At 50.2% G+C, this 23,540-nt stretch overlaps 1 protein-coding gene across 4 annotated transcripts in view; it reads left to right on the top strand.

Annotated features, from left to right (window-relative positions):
- FRMD6 (FERM domain containing 6) overlaps positions 1-23,540 on the top strand; it is a 204,091-nt gene that overhangs the window by 62,266 nt on the left and 118,285 nt on the right. Inside the window, exon 1 of one of the 4 annotated variants that reach the window (XM_075926191.1) lies at positions 23,311-23,433. The exons of the other annotated variants lie outside the window; for them this stretch is intronic. The gene's annotated coding sequence lies outside the window, so the exon portion shown is untranslated. Of the gene's footprint in view, positions 1-23,310; positions 23,434-23,540 lie in introns of those variants that run through there. 4 annotated transcript variants of the gene reach the window in all.

Genomic DNA, 23,540 nt, shown 5'->3' on the forward strand with positions numbered 1-23,540 from the left:
TGTTGTAATTTAGCTCTAATTTGCTCCTAAATGTCTTCTAAGAGCTCAGTAAGCCGTGGAATTGTTGGTCTTGTGGCTAGACTATATTGACCGCCTGTGATTCGGCAAATTCTCTGGTTTGGCACCAGTCAGGTCTCGAGGGTGCTGGACTAGGGAGGTTCTACCTGTAGCTGTTCTGCATGTCCACAGAAGGAAGGAGAAGCAGTAATCTGCAACAAAGGAGATTGAGGTTGGATATTAGGAAGATCTTCTAACGATAAGGGCAATTCAATACTGCTCTGCCACTTCTTCAGCGCGATCTCTCTTAAACAATTCAGAGCAGTCCCCAGCTCGTTTCCTTCCTAGCAATGAAAATCAACTCAATTAATTATCTTAGTCAATGATTAATTTTTTTAATTGTTTGGGGGGTTTGTGCATTTGTTGAAAGCGGGACTAGGGCACAAATGTGCTGAGGGAAGTGTCTGCACAAGGGAAACTACCTGCTCTTGAGTAGTGAAGGTTGTCAGTGAAACTTCAGAGTGTGTGGGGCGTCTCCTCGGGAGGTCCCATTGGCTGGTCAGTCCAACAGCGTCTCCTCGGGAGGTCCCACTGGCTGGTCAGTCCAACAGCGTCTCCTCGGGAGGTCCCACTGGCTGGTCAGTCCAACAGCGTCTCCTCGGGAGGTCCCACTGGCTGGTCAGTCCAACAGCGTCTCCTCGGGAGGTCCCACTGGCTGGTCAGTCCAACAGCGTCTCCTCGGGAGGTCCCACTGGCTGGTCAGTCCAACAGCGTCTCCTCGGGAGGTCCCACTGGCTGGTCAGTCCAACAGCGTCTCCTCGGGAGGTCCCACTGGCTGGTCAGTCCAACAGCGTCTCCTCGGGAGGTCCCACTGGCTGGTCAGTCCAACAGCGTCTCCTCGGGAGGTCCCACTGGCTGGTCAGTCCAACAGCGTCTCCTCGGGAGGTCCCACTGGCTGGTCAGTCCAACAGCATCTCCTCGGGAGGCCCCATTGGCTGGTCAGTCCGATGGCGTCTCCTCAGGAGGCCCCATTGGCCGGTCAGTCTGACCGTATCTCCTCGGGAGGCCCCATTGGCCGGTCAGTCTGACAATATCTCCAAAAACAACCCTCTTCTCCTCACCCACCTTGCCTCCCCCACTCCCCCAAGTGATGTGTCCTGGGGGACTAGTGGGGCCTTACACCAGTAGCAGGGGTCAGTAGCCGGGGGAATTGAAATGGTATGGCCCCAGTTGGTTCTGCTTCCCCAGCTCCCAGCTTCATTGCTCCACTTCTCCCCCCACCCCAAATGACGTGGACGGGTCCCCCATCTGCTCCACTCCCCCAGCTCTCAGCTGTGTCACTCCATTTACCCCGCTGGTGAGTGCAGCATGAGGAGGTCCCACCCCTTCTACACGTGATGCGGCCGGGACCCGGGGGAACGGCGCCGCGTTGCTCCACATCTCCCTGCTGCTGCTGATGAGTGATGGGGGCCTGTCTCACGGTGGGGGTGCCAGGCCCCCTGCTAGTGCCCCGGGCTGGCCCCATGGTGTTTGTGCATGGGTTGCCCCTGCACAGAAGTCACAAGACACCCCCCCTTAAGACCATTATTACTGGGGCTTTGGGGCACTGGCAGCATTTGGGGCAGTGTGAGGAGAGTCTCAACGCTGAGAGATGGCCTGGGACAGCCACCGTATCTCCAGGGTGCTGAGGGAGCCCACTGCGCGATCCCGAGGTTGTCGGGCCATCTCCTCTTGTGCTGGCACAGTCAGCCAGTGCAGACGGGGCGTAGGGGGGTGTCCTCCAGTGTCCTGACTGCTCCCCGCTGGCGGATATTGCACTGCTGTGCACAGTAGGACTTCAGGATTTGCCTGTCCCGGGGAATCTGGTTTGTCTGTGAGGCAGACATCTGTTGGGGGTACAGGATCAGATCCGAACTGAGCTTCCTGCCACATCCTCTCCCCTCAGGGATTGTCTCTGGGAACCTGTCTCCACGGCTGCCATAGCCCAAACTCCTGCACATCAGCAGATCCCCATGGGACTCCGTCAGGCCATCCATCCTGCTGGCCACACACCCAGTGCCTGCCTCCGCTGCTAAGTAAATTCAGAGGCATTGGAAAGGAAGCCGCAATTTCACAGTTGGGGGAGGAATCCAGGAATCTCTTTTGATGTCAGTAAATGAACTGGAAACGTTTTTTCTACACGTTCAGTGTCACAATCTGTAATCATAGAATCATAGGACTGGAAGGGACCTCGAGAGGTCATCGAGTCCAGCCCCCCACCCTCAAGGCAGGACCAAGCTCCGTCTACACCATCCCTGACAGATGTCTATCTAACCTGTTCTTAAATATCTCCAGAGAGGGAGATTCCACCACCTCCCTTGGCAATTTATTCCAATATTTGACCACCCTGACAGTTAGGAATTTTTTCCTAATGTCCAATCTAAACCTCCTCTGCTGCACTTTAAGCCCATTACTCCTTGTCCTGTCCTCAGTAACCAAGAGGAACAAATTTTCTCCTTCCTCCTTGTGACACCCTTTTAGATATTTGAAAACCGCTATCATGTCCCCCCTTAATCTTCTTGTTTCCAAACTAAACAAGCCCAGTTCATGAAGCCTGGCTTCATAGGTCATGTTCTCTAGACCTTTAATCATTCTTGTCGCTCTTCTCTGTACCCTTTCCAATTTCTCCACATCTTTCTTGAAATGTGGCGCCCAGAACTGGACACAGTACTCCAGCTGAGGCCTAACTAGTGCAGAGTAGAGCAGCAGAATGACTTCACGAGTTTTGCTTACAACACACCTGTTGATACAACCTAGAATCATATTTGCTTTTTTTGCAACAGCATCACACTGTTGACTCATATTCAACTTGTGGTCCACTATGACCCCTAGATCCCTTTCCGCCATGCTCCTTCCTAGACAGTCGCTTCCCATCTTGTATGTATGGAACTGATTGTTCCTTCCTTTATTGTTCTTATTTATTTCCTTTGCTCAGCTCCTGCAGGGTTCCCCGGCCCCACATGGTCACTGACCGGAGCAAACAGTCAAGACTGAAGGCTGCAGAAAATAAGTACAGATTGAACCTCTCTAGTTTGGCCTCTTTGGTCCAGCAACATCCATGGTCTGACATGATTTTAGTTCTGATTTTGTCCTCTTATCATGAGTGTGGCCAAGTTTCCCACAGTCCCATAAAGTTTGTTTACAGCCACCAGGCCTGGCTCTCAGTGTTCGATGCTGTTATCTAGCTCTAATTTGCTCCTAAATGTCTTCTAACAGCCCAGTAAGCAGTGGAAGTGTTGGCAATGCTGCTAGACGATATTGACCTCCCCTGGTTCGACAAATTCTCTGGTTGGGCACTGGTTAAGTCCCGAGGGTGCTAGACTAGAGAGGTTCAATTTGTAGCAGTGAAACATCCTGATTCTGATTTTTTCATAGGTGCAGTCTGTGAGGAAATGGGGCCTGGGTGGTCCTGTCCAGTAGTTAGAGCTGTAGAGGGTCAGGCCAGAGGGACTGAGATAGTTAGTAACCAGAATTTGGAGCCAAGGGTGAAGCCAGAGATAATAGCTGGGAGCTGTAACCAAGGGTCAAGGTAGAGTGAATAGCCAAGAACCAGGAACTAGGCAGGGGCTGGTCCAGCAGCAGGTCCGGAATCTGTCTTGTTGCACAGACAACTTCCCATCATTTCCTGCTAAGCTTAAATGGTGGATCAGGGCAAATTGAGGGCCATGAGAGAAGCTGCTCATCATCACTACCACGGGCAGCACTTCCAGCAGCGACTGGCCTCCCAGGATGTTTGTGTCACGTTCTTGGGGCACACCCAGACCAAAAAGGGGATCTGTCACCACTTGTCCCATGACCCCGAGTGTCCTGCAGTGCTCTACTGCTGCAGCTCCCGGCCTGGATGCTCCCGGCCAGCATCCCAGCATGCATTGCGTGCCTCTGGGTTAAGCAGCCATGGTACAAACCACCAGCCTTGGTTACTGCTGGCCAAGCGACCCCAACATACCCCCAGTCCTGGCTTTCCCAAACTGTCTGCCCGGGGGTGTCCAGCCCTGAACACGGTGAGAAGTAAATCAGGTTCATTTGCTCCTTCGAAGAGACAAAAGCATGTACCAGCTTATTAACATAATGGGTGTAAAAATGCCCTTCCCGTCAAGCCCAGCACGGTGCTGGTTTACTGTAAAAATATATTCATAAAATGGCATCGCGAATGTGATACCAAGTAGCAGGAATAAAGTTAGGGAAGATTACAAACGACAAGTAAACAGACGCTTCCTAAGGGCCAAGATCTAACATCAGCAACTTACAAGCTTTGCTCAAGGTGGTTTCCTCACTCGACTTCTGTCCCCAGAGATATCAATCCCCTTGGCCAAACGACCCATCTTCCAGAGCAGAATGAACCTTTGCCAAAGTCTTGGAGTCATCTGGAAAGGGGGAAGATGTACAGTGATGGCGGAGGCAAAGTCATTAGAGCGGCCAGACGGGGTCAGACCAAAGGTCTATCCAGCCCACAGTGGCCAGTGCCAGGTGTCCCAGAGAGAATGAACAGAACAGGGAATCCTCAAGGGATCCCTCCCCTGTCACCCATTCCCAGCGTCTGGAAAACAGACACCGTCCCTGCCCATCCTGGCTAACCTAACCCGTTTCTGCAAAGATTGACTGCTGGACAGGAAGCTGCCCAGGAAATGGCTTGATCTCCTCTGAAGGTTTCCAGAATTTCTGCTCGCTTTATTTGTTCTTGTGGTGTAGTGGGGGGGCTGTCTGCTCTGTGACCCGGGGTCCCCCTGCGCTGGGAGGGGAGATTCTCACTGACTCTCCCAAATGTGGATTAACCCAGACATCCAGGCTCAGCCTCCCAGGGAGGGAGACAAGGGGAGGAAGGCGGAGATCAGCACCTGGCTGGGGGCAGGGCTGGAAGAGAGTTTTAGTTTCTGTCTGGAATCATGGAGGAAGCAGCTGAAACTAGGGGGGCTGGGATTTAGGGGCCCAAGCTCCCCATCTCAAGGGGGGCTGAGGCATCCTAGGCCTGGCCCTGTAACCAGATTACATCTGTGCTGTGCTGTATCCTAGAGAAGCAATAAACTCCCTCTATTCTACTGGCTGGTGGAGTTTGTTCATGCCACTACGGGGGTGCAGGAGTTGGGGGAACCCTGACGCGCCGTCACAGTTCCTGTCACCGATATTCTCCTTGCAGGGCTTGGGTAACCCTCCGGTAGACAGTTGATTGCAGCATTTGTGGCAGAGTTTCTTCAAGTTCAATGGAAGGACCAGTGTGTAAGAATCAGGAAGGGATGCCAGAGTCCACTCCACTGGTGCCGCAGTCTCACTTGGGTCCTGGAAAAGTGATATCCCAGTTCTGTGGACCAAAGCTGTGGCTGTGATGGATGGATTGTGGTCTGTGTTGTCTCTGGATGCAGTTGTGAGTTTACCACCATGAAGAGGAACAGACAGCACACACATCTTGACAGTGCTGGCATGCGCCGTTTGCCCGGTTGGTGAAGCTGGTCAGTGTTCTGCCATGGCCAATAGATGATCCAAGTTTAAACAAAGTCTCTATGGCCACATCTCTACTTGTGGGAAGATCATCGCTGTGGTGGTTGATCTTCTGGCATTCGATTTAGCGGGTCTAGTAAAGACCTGCTAAAATGAATGCCGAAGGTGCCCGTGTCGGCACTGGTACTCCTTGCTGTCTCAAGGAGTAAGGGAAGTTGATGGGACCATTTCTCCCATCAGCCTTCCGCTGTAAGGATGGTGCCAAAGCTTAGCTTAAGGTATGTCGACTCCAGCTACATTTTTTACATAGTTGGAATTGCATACCTTAAGCCGACCTTCCCCTGTAGTGTGGACCTGGCCTACTAGTTCCTTTCCTTGTGTCTGTGACAAAGTTTCAAAGCACTTGATAAAGACATTTCTTGAACTTTGTTGCGATGCAAACTTTCTATTCCTTCAAGTATTGAGCCAAAGTAGTGGTATGCAGGATGAATGGAAACGTGTTCTGACTAAGTTTTAATGTTTGGGTCATCCAATCCTGGGCCCACAGTGACCCAGTCATAGACTGTAAAAAACCGAGTAGTCCTGTAGCACCTAAGGGCACGTCTACAATAGGAAATTATTTCGAAATAACTTATTTTGAAATAATAACTCCCAAAATAAAATTTCAAAATAGAGCTATTCCTCTTCACCAGCAGGAGTTATTTCGAAATAACAAGCCCTTGATTTCGACATAGCAGGCTTGGTAGTGTGGACGCTCGCCGCCTTATTTCAAAATAAGGGCTATTGATGAACCTATCCAGTCTCTGCAAAGACATGTCCTTAGGACTAGCAAAACTATTTATTTAGTATCGTGAGCTTTTGTGAGCAAAACTTCTTCAGATGAGTGGCGAAAAAAGGGAAAATCCCACAGGCATAGGAGAAATCAAAAGGCATAGACTGTGTGTGGCATCCTTGGTCAAATGATGTGGTAAGCCATGTCGTCATTTGAAACATGTCCCTTCGAATACATTTTGCTCTTTGGAACAGGTGAAGTGTTTCTTTGGAAGGGTCTTCCTCTCACGCTTTTCCAAGGGTGCGTCCAATATCACAGTTGAAGGCGTGGAGTACACCACATCTTTCTTCGTGTGCTTGTGGATCTGCACTACATGAAAGGATACAAGATTTTAATTCAGTGCTTTGGATGGGCCTTGCCAGTGTCACCCCCAGCTCTTTTAGTCTAGCCACATAAATCCCCATGAAGTCCACTAGTTTAAAGATTGGAGCCATGTCTTTGTTCAGTCTTTTCTCCTACGTGTAGGCAACCCCATGTGACATCTTCTCTGTGCGGCTTTGCTCAGGTATATTCTCCAGGACTTTGTTGTAGAGAGACACAAAGCATCGTGCATGATACTTTGCCTCTTGGGCCACTAACTCCCATGCACTTTCCCTGTTCCCGTCAGTCAATATTTGGATGTGCGGAGCTGGGCCCCCGCCATAACTTGGTGGTGGGAAGGACTGTCCTGCTGTCCCCCTTCCGGATGGAGAAGGGAAGGAAAAAGCAGCTTGATCTGCTCTAATTTCAGTCAGACTGGAGTTACGTTAATCCTGGAGCACATCCATGGCTTTGTAGCAAGCTTGGAATAAGGCAGGTGTCCAACTTCATCACGCTGAGAGAGAAATAAACACAAAATATGGACAACCAAAGGTCACCCCGTACCAAGGAATGCTGCAAGATGAGATTCCAGGCAAGATCCGAGGCCCAAAACAAGATAGGGCTAAACTGATTTCCACATGCATCTCGATCCTCTTGCAGCCTGCTGACATGAATTCCGTCTGTCAACTCCTTTGACGGTGAGCGTTAGAAAACAAAGGCGTGGCTGTAAAATGAATCGCTCAGCTTCTTGGATGCCTGGTAGGTAACTTCATGAAGATGGGGCCTGGCCATTTGCTCGCCATTAAGATCAGGCCTGTTTCCAGTTCTGTTATTTTAATCACACAAGGGCCTTCTGTTGTAAAGCCCCAGTGATGAGCTTTAATTATTCCTTTTTAGGATAATAAATACGTAAATATGGAGCCCGACGATAACAGGGGTTATTAAAGCAAATAGACTATAATTGATGCACTCCTCCTACACAAGCATGTTTTCCTCTCATCTGTTTGTACAAAGCTGGCCAAGCCAGTTGAGTTTCCTCCATCCATATGATGCAGGCTCTGTCCCTGGAGAAACCCTCTGGCAGAGAGAGCAATGAGTTTTCCCATCCAAATCCACCAGTGTTCGCTTTTAGCATTCCATTCCGTAAGGAGGAAGGCACCGTTTCTCACCAAACCATGAAAAGTCTTGCTGAGGCTTTCATAAAGAGGAATATCTCCTTGTCCATGCTGTTCATGGAATCCATCATGTTCCCATTAGCAAACGCAGTAAAAACAGACATGCGACATCATCTACAGAATATAAATCTAGCTGCATTTGTGGTTCTTTTCTCTCTTTCCCTTTGGTTGGTAGAGGGAGAAGAGGGGCTATAATTAGTTATGTATATAATACTGAACAAAGCCAGCTGCTCCTGGACTGAAAACTTTCATTAAATATCCTTGCCATAACTGCAGTAGCTGGGACAGATTCAAACACAATTATCTTCTGAAACTAATTTATATAATAGAGTACGAAAGGGAAATTATAATGACCAGATCTGGCTTCTTTTCAAACCATCGTGTTGGAGGATGGAGTGGTATTGGATTCTGTCCTCATAATACTGAAGGTCTCCTACAGCACAATAAAATAGACTGATATGTAATTAAGGAAATGTGACATGTACCTTCCAGCTTCAGCCTATACAAGTCACTGAATTTGGGGAGCTGGTTTGCATGAAAATGTTTTTTTCCTGCTTGGGAAAAATGGCCTTTTTGTAACAATGAAAAAGATCATGAATAACAGTCTCTTTTTTATTTTTTGTGGAAAATGTTATATTTTTTAAACATTTTTTTCAGTTGAAAACATTTTCAGGGTAGCTCTTGAAATGTTTTGCTTGCAGAAAACCGGTGCTTTAGTAAATGAGCTATTTCAATAATGGCTTGATTTAAAAACTATCAGAAAAGTTGGGGGAAAATTGGTTCAATTTCTAATGTTTTAGAGAGGAAAAAAAATCCAACTTTGAAACTTAAGAGTTGTTGCCTTTTAACCAGTGTTTTCTATGTTGAATGCCTGCATTTCCCACCGCTTCCCTGGGAGTAGAGATGGCTCTTACAGAGCTGTCGTTATAGATGCGGCTATTGCCAGAGCTCACCGATGTGGTGTTCTGACAAGTATTTTGCTCTGCTAAATTATAACTGTTTGGCTGCATGCGTATGGCTCCCTCTGTGTGCTGTCCTCATTCTGGGCAAGGAGCTGGCACCACAGACCCCGAGAGGACCCCCAAGGGCCAACTACATGATCAGATAAGGCGCAAAAGTGCCAGGCCAGGTGTATTGTCAAATGGCGCACCGTCTCCTGTTCTGCTAGTACATGAGGAGCCCCTGACAATGGACTAGCTCAGTCAGTTGTGGGATTTTCCACAGTCCTCCAGGCCAGACCTGGCAGCCCCGCTAAGCTACATCTGTAGACACAAGTACAAATAAGTTACGCATCACTCCTGGGCTGTGTCTAGACTGGCCAGTGTTTCCAGAAAATCAGCCGCTTTTCCGGAAAAACTTGCCAGCTGTCTACACTGGCTGCTTGAATTTCCGCAAAAGCACTGACTTCCTACTGTCTGAAATCAGTTCTTTTTGTGGAAATACTATACTGCTCCCATTCGGGCAAATGTCCCTTTTGCACAAAACTTTTGCGCAAAAGGACCAGTGTAGACAGCTGAGATTTGTTTTGCGCAAAAAAGCCCCGATCGTGAAAATAGCGATCGAGGCTTTTTTGTGCAAAAGTGCATCTAGATTGGCCATGGACACTTTTCCGTGAAAAGTGCTTTTGTGGAAAAGCGTCCGTGCCAATCTAGACGCTCTTTTCCGAAAATGCTTTTAACGGAAAACTTTTCCATTAAAAGCATTTCCGGAAAATCATGGCAGTCTAGACGTAGCCCTGATGTATCAGGGTGTCACCCTCTGTTGTACCGAGCTACCATCCAGTACCCGGTGGTTCAATCAAAACCTCCCTATCCATCATGCTTTCATCCGGAACCCACTAGTAAACCTGGGCCAGCATGTGCCTGTTTTCTGTGGGGAGTGTGTTGGTACCAAGATGCTTCCGAATGGGGCGTCCCGTCACCACCCTTCTGGAATGAGTTCACATGACTTGTGCTTCGTACCTCTTAGGCATGAGCGTTTCCGCCACAGCTGGCCTGTTTGTGCCAGATTCTGTGAGCAGAGCCTGCCTCTCGCTCACCTTTGCTTTCTATTAGCAAAGCCTTGACTACTTTCACCTAGGCCTCAGGCCTCACACCAGGCCTGTGATGCTTCGACGTGAGTTTCAGGCCCTCATCTTACTCCAGCTCCCTTAAGGGGTTTCATGACACCAAGGACTCCGTGGTCTTGTACCATGGAGTGTTCTGAGCAGGAGCCGTCTTAAAGGCAGAGCTGTCTTGAAGGCAAACAGTCATCCCTCCTGGTAAATATCTGCTCTCAATATCTCACCAGCTGCATGTCTCTTTACAAGCCGGATATGTTTGTCGTAGGCATTCCTCACCTGTGTGGTGAGAGAAGTGCATGATGGGATTGCGATTCTGTGCATACGTAAACAATTTAATCCTCCCCTTCCCTTGACTTGAAAAAAGTCTCCAGGGAGCAGCGTTAGCTGGAAGTTATTTTGTTTAGAACGTCCCTAACTATGGACTTGTAGCTTAGGAGAAAGGGGGGTCGTGGAGGTTCCTGAAATGGTAGAGTTTAACAGAGACATGGGGAGAAGAAGTCTTCATTGTGCTCCATGTTGGGTTCTCTAGGGCTGTGTCTAGACTACACCTCTCTGTCGACAGAGAGATGTAGATTAGGCACGTTGAAATTACTAATGAAGCGAGGATTTAAATATCCCGTGCTTCATTAGCATAAACATGGCCACCGCTTTTTTTCGAAATGGAGCTTTTTTAAAAAAAAACAAAAACAAAAAACCAGCAGTCTAGACGCGGATCTTTCGAAAATACAACCCTTTTTCAACAGATCTCTTATCCCTCACAAAATCAGGTTTACAGGATCTTTCAAAAAAGGGTTGTATTTTCGAAAGATCCGTGTCTAGACTGCCATTTTTTTTTTCGAAAAAGCTCCGTTTCAAAAAAAAGCAGCGGCTATGTCTATGCTAATAAAGCATGGGATATTTAAATCCCGGCTTCATTAGCAATTTCGATGTGCCTAATCTATATCTCTCTGCCAACAGAGAGGTGTAATCTAGACACACCCTAGGTGTCACTCCAGGCAGGCAAGGAAATCATAAAAGGTTGCAGGTTTGAAGCAGCCCCACCTCTGAGCAGTTGCTTGTGCATTTCTCCTGGATGTGCTTGAGGATGTAGTAGTTGCACATGATGCTTAGATTATGACGCTATCTTCAGAAGGAAACCACAGAGCTCCTCCCATCACACAAGAATTAGGGGTCACCAAATGAAATTTATAGGTAGCGGGTTTAAAACAAAAAAAAAAGGAAGTTTTTCTTCACGCAGAGCAGTCAACCTGTGGAACTCCTTGCTAGAGGATGTTGTGAAGGCCAGGATTTTAACAGGGTTCAAAAAAGAACTAGATACATTCATGGAGGTGACAATGCTTATTAACCAGGCTGTGATATTTATTAACTATCAATACTTATTAACCAGAAATGGTGTCCCTAGCCTTTGGTTGTCAGAGTCTGGAAATGGATGATGGGAGAGGGATCACTTGATGATTCCCTGTTCTCTTCACTCCCTTAGGGGCACCTGGTGCTGGCCACTGTTGGCAGACAGGACACTGGGCTAGATGGACCTTTGGTCTGAGCCAGTCTGGCTGCTCTTATGTTCTTAAATCCCTGGTGCTTTTTCCATTCTCTGAAGTTGAGGTTGCAGCTGAAATCTCTGTGGCCAGGCAGCTGGGTGGGCTGGGCAGAACACTGAGACTTTTACAAAGTGTCGGCCTATCCGTTTCATCTGATTGACGCCTGCGGATTCCATCCATACCATATTCATCCTTTACACTTCCCTAGTTAAGATGAGTCATGCCCTGCGAAGGGCAGGTCAGGTGTTCTCTAGATACCTCATCCTTTGCTTCCTGTCACAAACCCCTCGGTGCTGTTGCTGTGGGCAGTTAAAACAGCTGCTGTACTCCCCCCCAGAGGTGGCTGCACTGCAGTGATTGGCCAAGAGCTCAGTCTAAACTCTGGGTTTGAATCTGCTCTCACATCACACTGCTTTTCCAGATGTGGGGCTTGACTGGCTGCAGCGCAGATGCTCTGGGTTTACAGCTGTGTACCCGTCTCAGAGCAGAATCCAGCAGGAGGGGGCCAGATCCGTTACGGGTGTAAAATGGGGTAACTCCATGGGCTTCACTGGAACTATTAATAGGAGCGAGCTTCCCCTGCGTTGTGCTGCAGAGACGGGTTTCCCCAGTCTGAGTCGCAGGTCGATGTCTCTGTAACTAGGAGGGAAGTCTGCCCCCCCTTCCCCTCCCCCAAGGAGGGCCTGTGACGGACCGGGCCGTGTCTGGGCACAGCTGAGGGCGTCCGCTCAGGGCGAATTGCTCAACTTCGGGGCTCCTTACAGCCCCCAGACTGGTGACCTCTCCAAACAGGACACAAACCAGTCCCACAGAGCGCTTCAGCAGCCTGCCTGAAGTCTCCCAAGCAAAACCCCTCCAACACCCCAGCAATATCCGTGCCCCAGATGGCCCCGGGCCTATACACAGGTGGGGGGTCCTATCACCCAATCCCACCTACCCCGAACAAGTTCTGTCCGGTTCCAAGAAACCAGCCACAGATCCCTGGTCAATTTACCCTCTGGATCTTACCCACAAATCACGCTGGGCCAATCCTTTAGCATCTATATCTAAAGGTTTATTATCACAAGAAAGAAAAGCATGAGAGTGAGGTTGTTAAAGGATAGTACGTTACATGCACCGAATCTCCCAGTTCTCGATGCAGGCTCTAGCAGAGATGTTACGGCTGCTGGTTTAAAAGTTCTTATTGCACATCCTAGCATCAGGATGGGTTCACAGGTCTTCCGGGCTCTTCGATCCCTGCAATGCTGCCTCTGGGATGAAGTGCTGAGCTGAGAACAAAATGGCATCGACCACATGGCCTCTTTTATTCCCTTCCTGGCCTCTTCTTGTATGCAGCTGGTCACCTGGCCCTCAGCCTCTCTCTGCTGGCAGCTCTTAGGTCTCCGCCCTCATGCTTTAGGTGTGTCCTTGGCCCATCGAGTGCCATTGTCCCACAGGGCCTCACTAATCAGCCTGTCCATAGCAATGCTCAACCACATTCAGAGTAATATTCAGCTTAAACACAGATTACAGATTCCTACCTACACACACAGACATTATACACTCACATAAATAGCATACACAGGATCAGCAAACAATAAGCTCCCATTCAATACCCCACATGGCCCCCTTTTATACCATTGTTGGGGCCAGCACCCCCACCTATGGGTGCAGCCATGATCTGGCTGCTTCCCTCAAATTCCAGTAACGTGACAGGGCCGATAAGGTACTTAGATGAGGTATTTAGCTCAGGCAGCTGGTGCTTCTGATGGCAACTACTAGTCCCTAGTGTGGGACTGGACTGGGGAGCATTGTTAAGGTACAAACCTCTCATGGCTAAAGGACCGTGAGGCAAAACACCTTAGAGAGGAAGGAAGGATGGTCTTATGGTTATGGCCCCGGCTGGGACTCAGGAGAGGCTGGGTAATTTTGCTGCTCTGCGGCAGTGTCCATCTGGGACCTCGGACAGTTCCGTTAAGCGCTGTGTGCCTCAGTTTCCCATCTACAAAGCTGAGATCATAATGCTTCCTTTCAGAGGGGTAGCCGTGTTAGTCTGTATCTGCAAAAAGAACGAGGAGTCCCGTGAAACTGAGAGACTGGCAGATTTCATTGGGTGTAAACTTTCATGGGTAAAAACCCCTACATCTCCATGCATCTGATGAAGTGGCTTTTACCTCCGAAAGCTTATGCCCAAATAAATCATTAATACTTCCTTTGTCTGTCTTGTCTACTCAGTATGTACATTCTTTTAGGTCAGGAACTGTCTCTTGTACAATGCTAGTGCAAGGGCTCTGATCTCAGCTAGGCACTCTTGGTACTAACTACTTCCCTAAATAACAAATACTGGGCCAAATTTTGCACTGTTTTACCAGTGTAAATCCAGGGTGGCTCCAGTGATGCCAGCGAGGTCACTCCAGATTTACACAGATGTAGCCAAGAGAAGAATTTGACCCATATTGTCTGACAATGCTTGCAGTGCTTTAGGCCACATCTCCACTTGCCACGCCAGAGATCAATCTTCTGGTGTTTGATTTAGTGGGTCTAGTAAAGACTCACTAAATGGAACACTGAGGATGCCCCTAGTTGGTGCTGGTACTCCTTGGCAGTTGTGAGGAGTAAGGATATGTCTACACAGCAAAGTTATTTCAAAATAATAGCCGTTATTTCAAAATAACTTTCTTAGTGTCTACACAAGCCAATTGCTATTTTGAAATTAATTCAGAATAGCGAAGGGCTTATTTTGAAATTGCTAAACCTCATCTACGAGGAATAGCGCCAATTTCGAAATTGCTATTTCAAAATAAGCGCTGTGTAGATGCTTATTTCGAAATAGGGGGCCTCCAGCCCTTCCCAGGGTGCCCTGCTGGCCGCCCTCGCCACAAGGTAATTTCTGACCTGATGCCCGGTCAGAATCAATTCCGGCTGGCCTTAAATGTGATTCGGCGTCCAATCAGTGTGGATGCGCTATTTCAAAATAGCAAAAAGCTATTTCGAAATGCATTTTGTGTGTAGACGCGTTATTTCGAAATAACTATTTCGAAATTAGATATTTTGAAATAACGCTGTAGTGTAGACATACCCTGAGGGAAATTGGTGGTGGGGGTGGGGAGGTTGATCCCATCAATCTGCCACTGTGAAGGAATTAAGGTATGTCGACTCTAGCTACATTATTTACATAGCTGCTGTTGCGTGCGTTAAGCTGAAATTCCACGGCTAGTATAGGCATGACCGTAATGTGCATCCCAGCACCTGGCATGTAATTCTCTATTCAAGGTCTGGCAAGGGGTTCCTCAGTCTTTGAGCTCCAAGCAGAGGAGTTCGCTGATGTGGCTGGGGGGGAGGTCTATTTATGATTAAAAGGCAACTGGCCAACACGTTTGTATGTATTAAATTAAACGATGTATTGTCTCGATAGTAGCTGTAGGCAATCCAGAAAACGCAATGGCCACAGCCAAGCCAAACCTCCTCGCTTGACTCTAGCAGCCAAAAGACAAGCAGAGCCCATGCCGTTGGCTGCCAAAGGAAATGCGCAGCGGCTGGATTGGGTTTAGGAGAGTTCCAGGGTTCAGCGCCACAAACAGTTGATGCTTCTGCGATTGTGGGCAGGAACATAGGCTGAAAGTGGGCGCTTTCCTGCCCAAAAGCTCAGCCCTTTGTGGATGTCTTATAGGGTTTGTCTACACTATGGAGATGATCGACCCTCCGGAGGTCGATCTTCTAGTGTTCAATTTAGCAGATCTCATGTAGACCCCCGAATCGAACGCTGAGGGCAGCCCCCTCCAACGTCCTATAGTCCTCATGGGAATGACCATGTGAACTCACCGTGCCTCCGGAATTTAAGGGCACCTTCGGGATTGAAAAAAAAGGACGATGCTTGCAAAGAATAACTCGGCCCGCGCATCAGCTGAGCCTGCAAGGTGCTGGTAAATCCGGCCAGCCCCAAGCTCAGGTCCAGAGGACGACGTTCTTTGGGTGCTGTTTCCTACCGTGGCTTTTCCAAGAAGCACACTGCGGCGGGCCTGGAATATTTCCTGGCTGGTCCTGGCAGAGCCAGTGCTCCGGGGAAGGAGGCTAACACAGCTTTGATTGGTGGGAAGCGACTGACCCGCTCTGGAAGGGCTGGCGTGGCAGCGAGATAGGGCTGCGGAGGCTGGCTTCCCCGCGGCACCTGCACGGTAAGAGAGCATGCCAGGCCGCCGCTGTGAGTGCTCGGCACCCGGACAATTAGGCGGCAGGTCCAGTGCCCAAAGGTTAACAGGGCCAGCGAGGCTGCCTGGTGTGTTAGACCACAAGGCTGAGTAAGGGAGATGCGCTATTTTAGAACCCCTCCCCTAGGACGATGCACCTGGCTGCCTCCTGCCCAGTAGCCATGTCCACAGAGCCAGGGCTGTCCAGGACCCTGGGGCATGGTGCACGCTGGCACCTGCCTGCACCAGGCCCAGCCTGGCCTGGAGGCACCATGTCCTGCTGTGTCCGGGCATCATGCGACGGCAGGGCAAAGCCAGGGGCATCGGGTTTGAGCCATAACGGTTCTGAAATGCACCCCTAGTGCAAATCCCCTCTAGCTGGTGCTTATCCACCCTGAGCTGCTTCTGTATCAGGCTTTTCTCTCCGCGCTAATGTGCACGCCCATGTGAGTCCCCCGCCACATCTGCTGATCTCTACCCAGTCCTGGGCTATGTCTAGACTGCAAGCCTCTTTCAGAAGAGAGCGTCTAGACTACAGCCAGTGCTTTCAAAAAAGCAAGCCGCTTTTTCGAAAGAGAGCACCCAGGCAGTCTGGATGGTATCTTCTGAAAAAGCACAGTTTGCAGTCCATAGCGCCTTTTTTCAACAGAGCACTTTTGAAAAAAGACGTTCTTCCTCGTAATACGAGGTTTTCCGCGGTCGAAAAAACGGCCGCGTTCTTTCGATTTACTTTTGAAAGAACACAGAAGCAGTTCTTTTTTCGAAAAAAGGCCACATTTTTGGAAAAAACCCTGTAGTCTAGACATACCCCTGGGATTTAGAGCGAGCCCCTCCAGCTGGAGATGCCAGGAGACCAGCTGGCGGTGACCGGGGCCAAGCTGTTTCTTTCTGAGCTCTGTGGCAGCTCGTCCTGCTTGGGGGACTCTGCTGTCCCAGAATTCCTGGTGCTGGGAGGAGACATTTGCCCCACTACCACAATCCTGCTGTCACTCCAGGGTGAAGCAATCGGCTACACTCACCGCCCAGGAACGAGGGGAACCTTGACTGGGCAGGAGCGGAGCAGCAGGCTCACCGCCTCCCTCCGACGGGCTTGCCGGGACTTGTGCGGCAGTTCCCATGCCTGCCGAGCGGCTAATTGCAAGGGCCATGCACGAGGATCCTGCCTCACTGAAGCAGCTGGAAGCGGCTTCACAGGGGGCCTCCCAATGGATGGGTGGCCCTGTTCGTGTTTCCCAGCGGGCGGGAGGAAGGACTTTCCTGGCTTGTTCGTACGGCAGGAGTCTGCAGTAAATCCTTGTTACAAGCTGCACTCCCTGCAGAGTGAGGAGCTAACTTAGCTCATCAGAGCTTTCCTAGGACAGATCAGCTCTACCGCCCCATTCCCCTCTCCTGCTGCAATCGGGAAGTTCCTTCAAACGCACCGATGGCACCGTTCCCGCGCTGTAGGGCCCCCGCCAATGAAGCGGCCAGCCCCACTCACAACTGGTGACTGGCCCGTGATCATCTCCTGGTTCCAAGGACCTGGAAGAAACCATCCACCAAACTAGGGTGGGTTGAAGGTTTCCAGGCAGGGGCAAACTACTGAAGAGGGCCATTGTTAATAAGTGACAGACCTGGCCGCGAGGAGGGAAGGAGGCCAGGATTTTGCGGAAAGGCCGCCTCTGAGGCCCAAAGGTGGCTTTCTGCACGTGGCAAAGACGGTGCTGTGGGCGAGAGAAAAGCAGGGGTGGATGCTGCCTTCCAGATGTCTCCTGCATGGAAAAAAACAGTGGAACGACCTCCCTGAGCGCCCGACCCAAAAGCCCCTGGGGACACCTCCGTGGGCCTCGGATCGAGTCCCGAATCAGTATGAATTTGATGAGTCAGTGCCCTTCCAAGCTGCCCCTTTTGGTAGTTTGTAAGGGGGGCATCGTTTGAGAACCACATCCTCTTTCCTTTCAGAGAAGGAACAAAGTCTCCCCCCCTCATTCCCCCCCACACTTGTGGACTTAAAGGAGGGGGCCCCTGGTGTGAAATTTGCTCCCTGCACAGATTGCACCAAGCCCACGTTCTCCATCAGCGGATATTCCTCTCGCCGCCACGCTGGGAGGTGGGCCCGATCCTGGAGCGCTGCGGCCTTTATTGCCTTTGTTCAAGTAGGTTTCTCTGAGGTGTGAGCCGCTCTCCCACGTGAGGGTGAAGTCCTGTAGAATTCCAGCCTCCTATTCCCCCCATCTCCTTCCTCTCCCCAAAGGCCAGTGCGTCTGCCCCCCTAGCGGGCTCCCTTGGCACTAAGTCCTGAGTAGCTGAACTCCGCGACATCCAGGCAAAACTGGCATCTCTCAAGCTGTTCAGACGACCAGTGTAAACCCAACCGAAGTCACTGCCCCTATATTCCAGGTGCTTCTTTGGACTCCCGCGCCCCCACCCCTGCTCCCTGGAGGTGCTGGTTCGAGTCCCGCCCGGGACGGATGGGCGATGCACAAATGGTATCAATCAAGCGGAAGTAAAAAGATGCTTCTCAGGCTAAAACCCAGCTTAACAAACCAGAGTGTTTTGTTAAAGTTGCTTCTTGGCCCAGACCTCCTTCCTGTGCGGCAGGCCAGCCCTGAGCCAGGAGCCGGCACACACCGCTCAGGACTGAGCTACTGCTGAATTACGTAGCTGGAGTTGACGTGTCTTGCGTTGCATTTCCGCGCTGCCCACCGGTGGGAGCTCCCATCAAGTTTCCTCCTGCTCTTCCAGGAGCATGCAGTGCTTAGAAGCATCACGCACCCCTGGCGGGGCAGGAGGAGGCATCACGTGATTGGCCTGGGGGCAGAAAGGGGAGCATGCAAAGTCTCCTCCCACCACCAGGGGCATAGGTGGGGAAGTATCCTGGCCCCGCCCCTTCCACTTGAGGCCCCGCCCCTTCTGGAGCAGACTGGGGCTACTTCAAACATTTCTGAAGTGGTCCCTGGCAAAAAATTATTGTCCAGCCCTGATCTATCAGGTCTATACTACACCCGCTAAATGGAACCCTGGAAGATCGACCACGGCAGGGACGATCTTCCGTGTCTCCTTGGGTGAAGAGTAACTACAGGCCCTCCGCCTCCTTTTCTTACACACCAGTACACCTCTGAGAAGTGCAACCAGACACGTTTCTCTCTCCTGCTGGGGGGTAGACCCCATGTCGTCTTCTCCCCTGCGTATTCGCTGCCTGCCTATCTCATATGTAAATGTGCCTTTGTTGTCGCCGCCTGATAACCCGCTGGTCAGACAAGCAGCGACACATTCCTCTGAGTCAGTTTTCATGCCCAGCCCATTTTAAGCTAGAGCACATATTTATAACTCTTTGCACACACCCTGCACATGCATTGCACAATGGTTTTCAGGAGCAGCGTGTTACCAGTTTGTATCTGATACCTTGCAGTACGCCTTTTAAATACAGGGCATGACACACACACGTTAGGTGCGGCGCATGTGTAATGTCGACAGACGGAGCTGAAGCTGGGACCTCGGGAGCTTCGTGCATGAGCCTCTGTTGCCTGAGCGAAAAGCCAGCTGCCTCTCAGCTAAGGCTGTAGAGCAAACTCATTCTTTCCCCTTAAGTGGTCTAAGTGTCACGCTGCGGGACAGCACACTACAGTCAGCAGGCGCGTGGGTGACACATCTGTCAGGCCTAGCAAAAGTTGCAGGCAGAGTCACCAGTCACCACTAGGCCTCTGTGTCAAACGCATCTTGCATGAGTTAGATACAAATCCCAAACCTCACGCTCAGCCCTGAATCCGCATTCAGAACCTTTGCCTGCACCTAACCTAGATAAGAACAGAAGAACGGCCAGACGGGGTCAGACCAATGGTCCATCCAGCCCAGTATCCTGTCTGCCAATAGTGGCCAATGCCAGGTGCCCCAGAGGCAGGGAACACAACAGGTAACCCTCACATGATCCCTCTCCTGCCACCCATTTTCAGACAAGCAGAGGCCAGGGACACCATTTCTACCCATCCTGGCTAATAGCCATTGATGGACCTAACCTCTATGAATCTATCTAGTTCTTTTTTGAACCCTGTTAAAGTCCTGGCCTTCACAATATCCTCTGGCAAGGAGTTCCACAGGTTGACTGTGCGCTGAGTGAAAAAACCCTTCCGTTTGTTTGTTTTAAATCTGCTGCTTATTAATTTCATGTGGTGACCCCTAGTTTTTATATTGTGGGAAATAAGTAAGTAACTTTTCCTTATTCACTTTTTCCACGCCAGTCATAATTTTATAGATCTCTATCCTATCCCCCCTTAAAACTCCACTTCAGTTCTGGCCCATCTCTAACTTTGCGTGGAAAAACTTCTGAAAAACAACTTTCGCTCACAGGCTGTGAGGATAGTAGTAGAGAGGTAGCCGGGTTAGTCTGATCTTGCTAAAACAAAAGGAAAAACTATGTAGCACTTTAAAGACTAACAAGATGGTTTAACAGGTGATGAGCTTTTGTGGGCCAGACCCACTTCCTCAGATCGTATTCTGACAGAGAACTGGCATGGCCATATATACCAAAGGAATACAAGGAAAAAAGTGAACGCATTATTAAACTGACAAATCAGATTTAGAACAGAAGGTGGGGCAAGGGAGGGAGAGGGAGGGAACAGCTGTTTATAAGTCAATGAATGGCTAATCAGGGGTGATAAGTGGGGAAGCTGTCTTTATAATGTGTAAGGTAATAAGCATCTTTGTTAAGGCCCATTCCTAAAGTGTCAAATTTAAGCATGAATGAAAGTTCTGAAGTTTCTCTCTGTAATCTGGTGTTAAAGTCTCTTTGAAGTAAAATGCGTGTAGTAAGCTCCAGGTAGGTTGAAATGCAAACTGACAGGTTTTTCCTTGCGAAGGCTGTGAGGAGGCGGCTTTTCCGCAGGTACCTGTATTCACTAGCAGGAGTGAGGAGAGCATTTGTGGAGAAGAGGAGGTGGGGGCGAAATAACCAGTTAGTGAGTCAAAAAAGCCATTTGTCCGCATGGGGCCAGGATTCATTGCCTTGTTTCAGCCGTCCCTGAAAGATGCTGCTGAGCACGGCCGAGGGAATCCCTCCGCTCTCTCTCTCTGGCTGTGTCTTTTCTCTCTCTTTCTCTCTCTAGCTGTCTTCCTGGGGGGTTGCAGCACCAGGCCGGCTGCCATTTTGTTTTCCCGGCTTGGCATGTCGTGCATGCAGTGGGGGCGGGGTGAGTGGCCGGGGAACAGACTGGCTGGCATTCCAGATGGCTTTTTTTTTTTTGCTTAACCAAAATTTTCCCAGCCCCAGGGAAAGATTGAGTACCACTGGTCTAGACTACAAAGATCTATGGGAAGAAGAACCCACATCCAAAACCTTTGCCTGCACCTAACTTAGTTAAGAACATAAGAACATAGGAGTAGCCATCCTAGGTCAGACCAACGGTCCATCCAGCCCAGTATCCAATTTGCATCTCTTTTTCTGCTTTTTTTTCCGAAAGAGGCTTTTCCAACAATTGGCCTGTCTACAACAAAGCCTCCTTCAGAACATCCCTTCTTCCTCGTAAAACGAGATTTACAGGGATGCCGAAAAAAACGCAGCTGCTTTTCTGAAAGTTTTTCCGGAAAAGCAGACCCATTCCTTGGACACAGCAGAGCGTTTCTGGCATCCTGGTATCCCCGAAAAGCTCCGTAGTCTAGAAGTACCCTCACTCTCTGTCTCAGCTGATCTCAGTTGCCGCGGGGGAGTGAAGTCAGAGTGTTTTGCCCTTCGATCTGCAGGCTGCGAGCTTTCTGGCTCAGCTCCTCTGTGCATTCCAAGCTTTGGCCCTCTCACCAGCACCCATGGGCTTCAGCCTTCAGATGACCGCATCACAGCCCCTGTCCATTGTCACTGAGGAGGGGTTCGGGCCGCTGGGTCTGTGGAGAAGGACCGTGTCTTTGGGCTTGACCCAGTGTTCTTGGGAGAGCCAGGGGGAGGAGAGGGAGGCCGTGTGCTGTCAGGGTTGGGGGTGCAGAGATGGGTTACCAGAGGGGCGGGTAATCACTCTCCAGGGGACACATCGGCACATCTGTGAGGAAGGGGCAGGCGGCACCTTGCTCAGCCTCCGCTGGCTCAGGGATGGTGAAGGTTGTGGGCCGAAAAGCGTTTTCCCCCTGGATAGAAAACACCCAGCTCTCGGAGCTGTTGCATTTTGAACTCGCTGGGGAGCTCAGACCGAGGTCTAGGGAAAGGCAGCCACCCTGCGGACAGGAGGAGCTGCCTGCCATCGCGGTGTGCAGAGCAAAATGGGATGTGGGAAATCTGGTTCAGAGCCCGCCTCCTTCCCCCGCTGCTGCGCAGGCTGCGGTGCCTGGTGCAGTGTGACGGGCACCGCTGCTATTTTATTCCACTCGCGCATCCTCAGGCGCCCACCGGGCAAACGAACTTGCAGGCTTGCCAGGGCTTGCCTCCTGCTCCGCGGCGGCAGCGCTGCTTGAGTCCCAGGGGAAGGCACCAAAGGTCACGGGCTCATTGCCAGCTTTTCTCCCACGAGAAGCTGCCTTTGGGTCTCAAGAGTCTTTTGTCCATAGGCCCGGTCCAGCTTACGGCTCTGGTGCTGTCCAGAGCAGGAGAATCTGCCTGCCAGAGTCTTACGGATCAGGACCGAGACTGGGAGACTCGTCTGACTTTAGATGGCACCAGAAACCTCACGTGATAACGAGTGAGAAATATTGCGCATGGCCATTCCAGGGACGTCTCCTTAGAACTGAGTTTCATTGGGACTTGCCCGCCTCTTGACTTGCTTTCCACCAGTGTGTGTGGCCGCGGTGTCAGGCACATAAACATCGCGGGAAAGTGTATTTCGTGTGAAACCCAGATTGCTCTCACCATGAAAACCAGTTTCTTTGGGGCAAAAAGTGGAGTCTCCCAGTCAGAGAAGAGACACAATTCCACGTGGCCATCGCAGAGCTTGGAGAGTGAGCAGCCGTTCCTGAGGGGTGTTCCCCCAAACCATTGGGGGAGGTGGAGATATTTCAAACGGGCCCCGACTTGACTCGCATGGAGTGAAATACTGCCAAAATGCCCAATGTCTTCAGTGGAGCAGGTCTTTAAAAACTGTAGTTTGAACCTCTCTAGACTGGCTCCTGACCGGTGCTGAACCTGAGAATTTCCCGGACCACGGGTGGTCAATATTGTCTAGCAGCATCACCAACACTTCCACTGCTCACTGGGCTCTTAAAAGATATTTAGGTGTAAATTAGAGCTAAATAACAACACAGAGCATTGAGAGTCAGGACTGGTGGCTGTAAATAAATGTATGGGGCCACACCCATAAAAAGTGTATAACTGGCTAACTAAAATCATGCTGGACCACGGATGTTGCCGGACCAGAGAGTTCTGGACTAGAGAGGTTCACCCGGTAGACTGTTTGCAGAAAATTAGTGATGAGGAAAATGGGCCAAATTCTGCCTTCTCTTCAGTGGTTCTCCCAACACTGTTCATGACCTGTGAGGGGTGTACGCATTCGGGAGAAGCAATGGGAACACACCTGTCAAAATTAGGTTCTTTGGACACAATCTGAGAGGGTGGCAACCTTCCCACCCAATGTGTGTGGGCTGTGTGGACATTCGTGGCTGTTCAGTCACTGTGCTCCTCTAATAAGCAGGTTAGCTGTCGTCAGGGTTTGTCCAGGCGGGTGGAGAATATTTTTACAGCAGAGCAATCTTAATAACCGTGAACGAGGCACAGCTAAGCAGACAGGGTTGATCAGGTGACTTACTGAAGCTAGCTAGGCAGGGCCATTTTCCTTACATATTTATAAGCTTTATTTTCTGGGATTGTTTCCAGTGACTCACACAAGGAATTATGAGATCCCTGTGAACTTTCTCTCCTCGAGTGGGTGGTAAATGAAAGACTCACTGAACGTTTGTTGTTATCTTCACGCCAACCCTTCATTTCCTCAAGGAGAAGGTAGGTGTGCCTCTTCTTGCCCCATTTCTGCCGTAGCTCTCTGGCCTAAAACGTGCCGGGTGGAAATTGCTCTCCTCCTTGGCACACATCCCGTCGCCGATGGGTAA

This window comes from Pelodiscus sinensis, chromosome 4 (assembly GCF_049634645.1).
Source record: "Pelodiscus sinensis isolate JC-2024 chromosome 4, ASM4963464v1, whole genome shotgun sequence".
NCBI classification, from domain to species: domain Eukaryota; kingdom Metazoa; phylum Chordata; order Testudines; family Trionychidae; genus Pelodiscus; species Pelodiscus sinensis.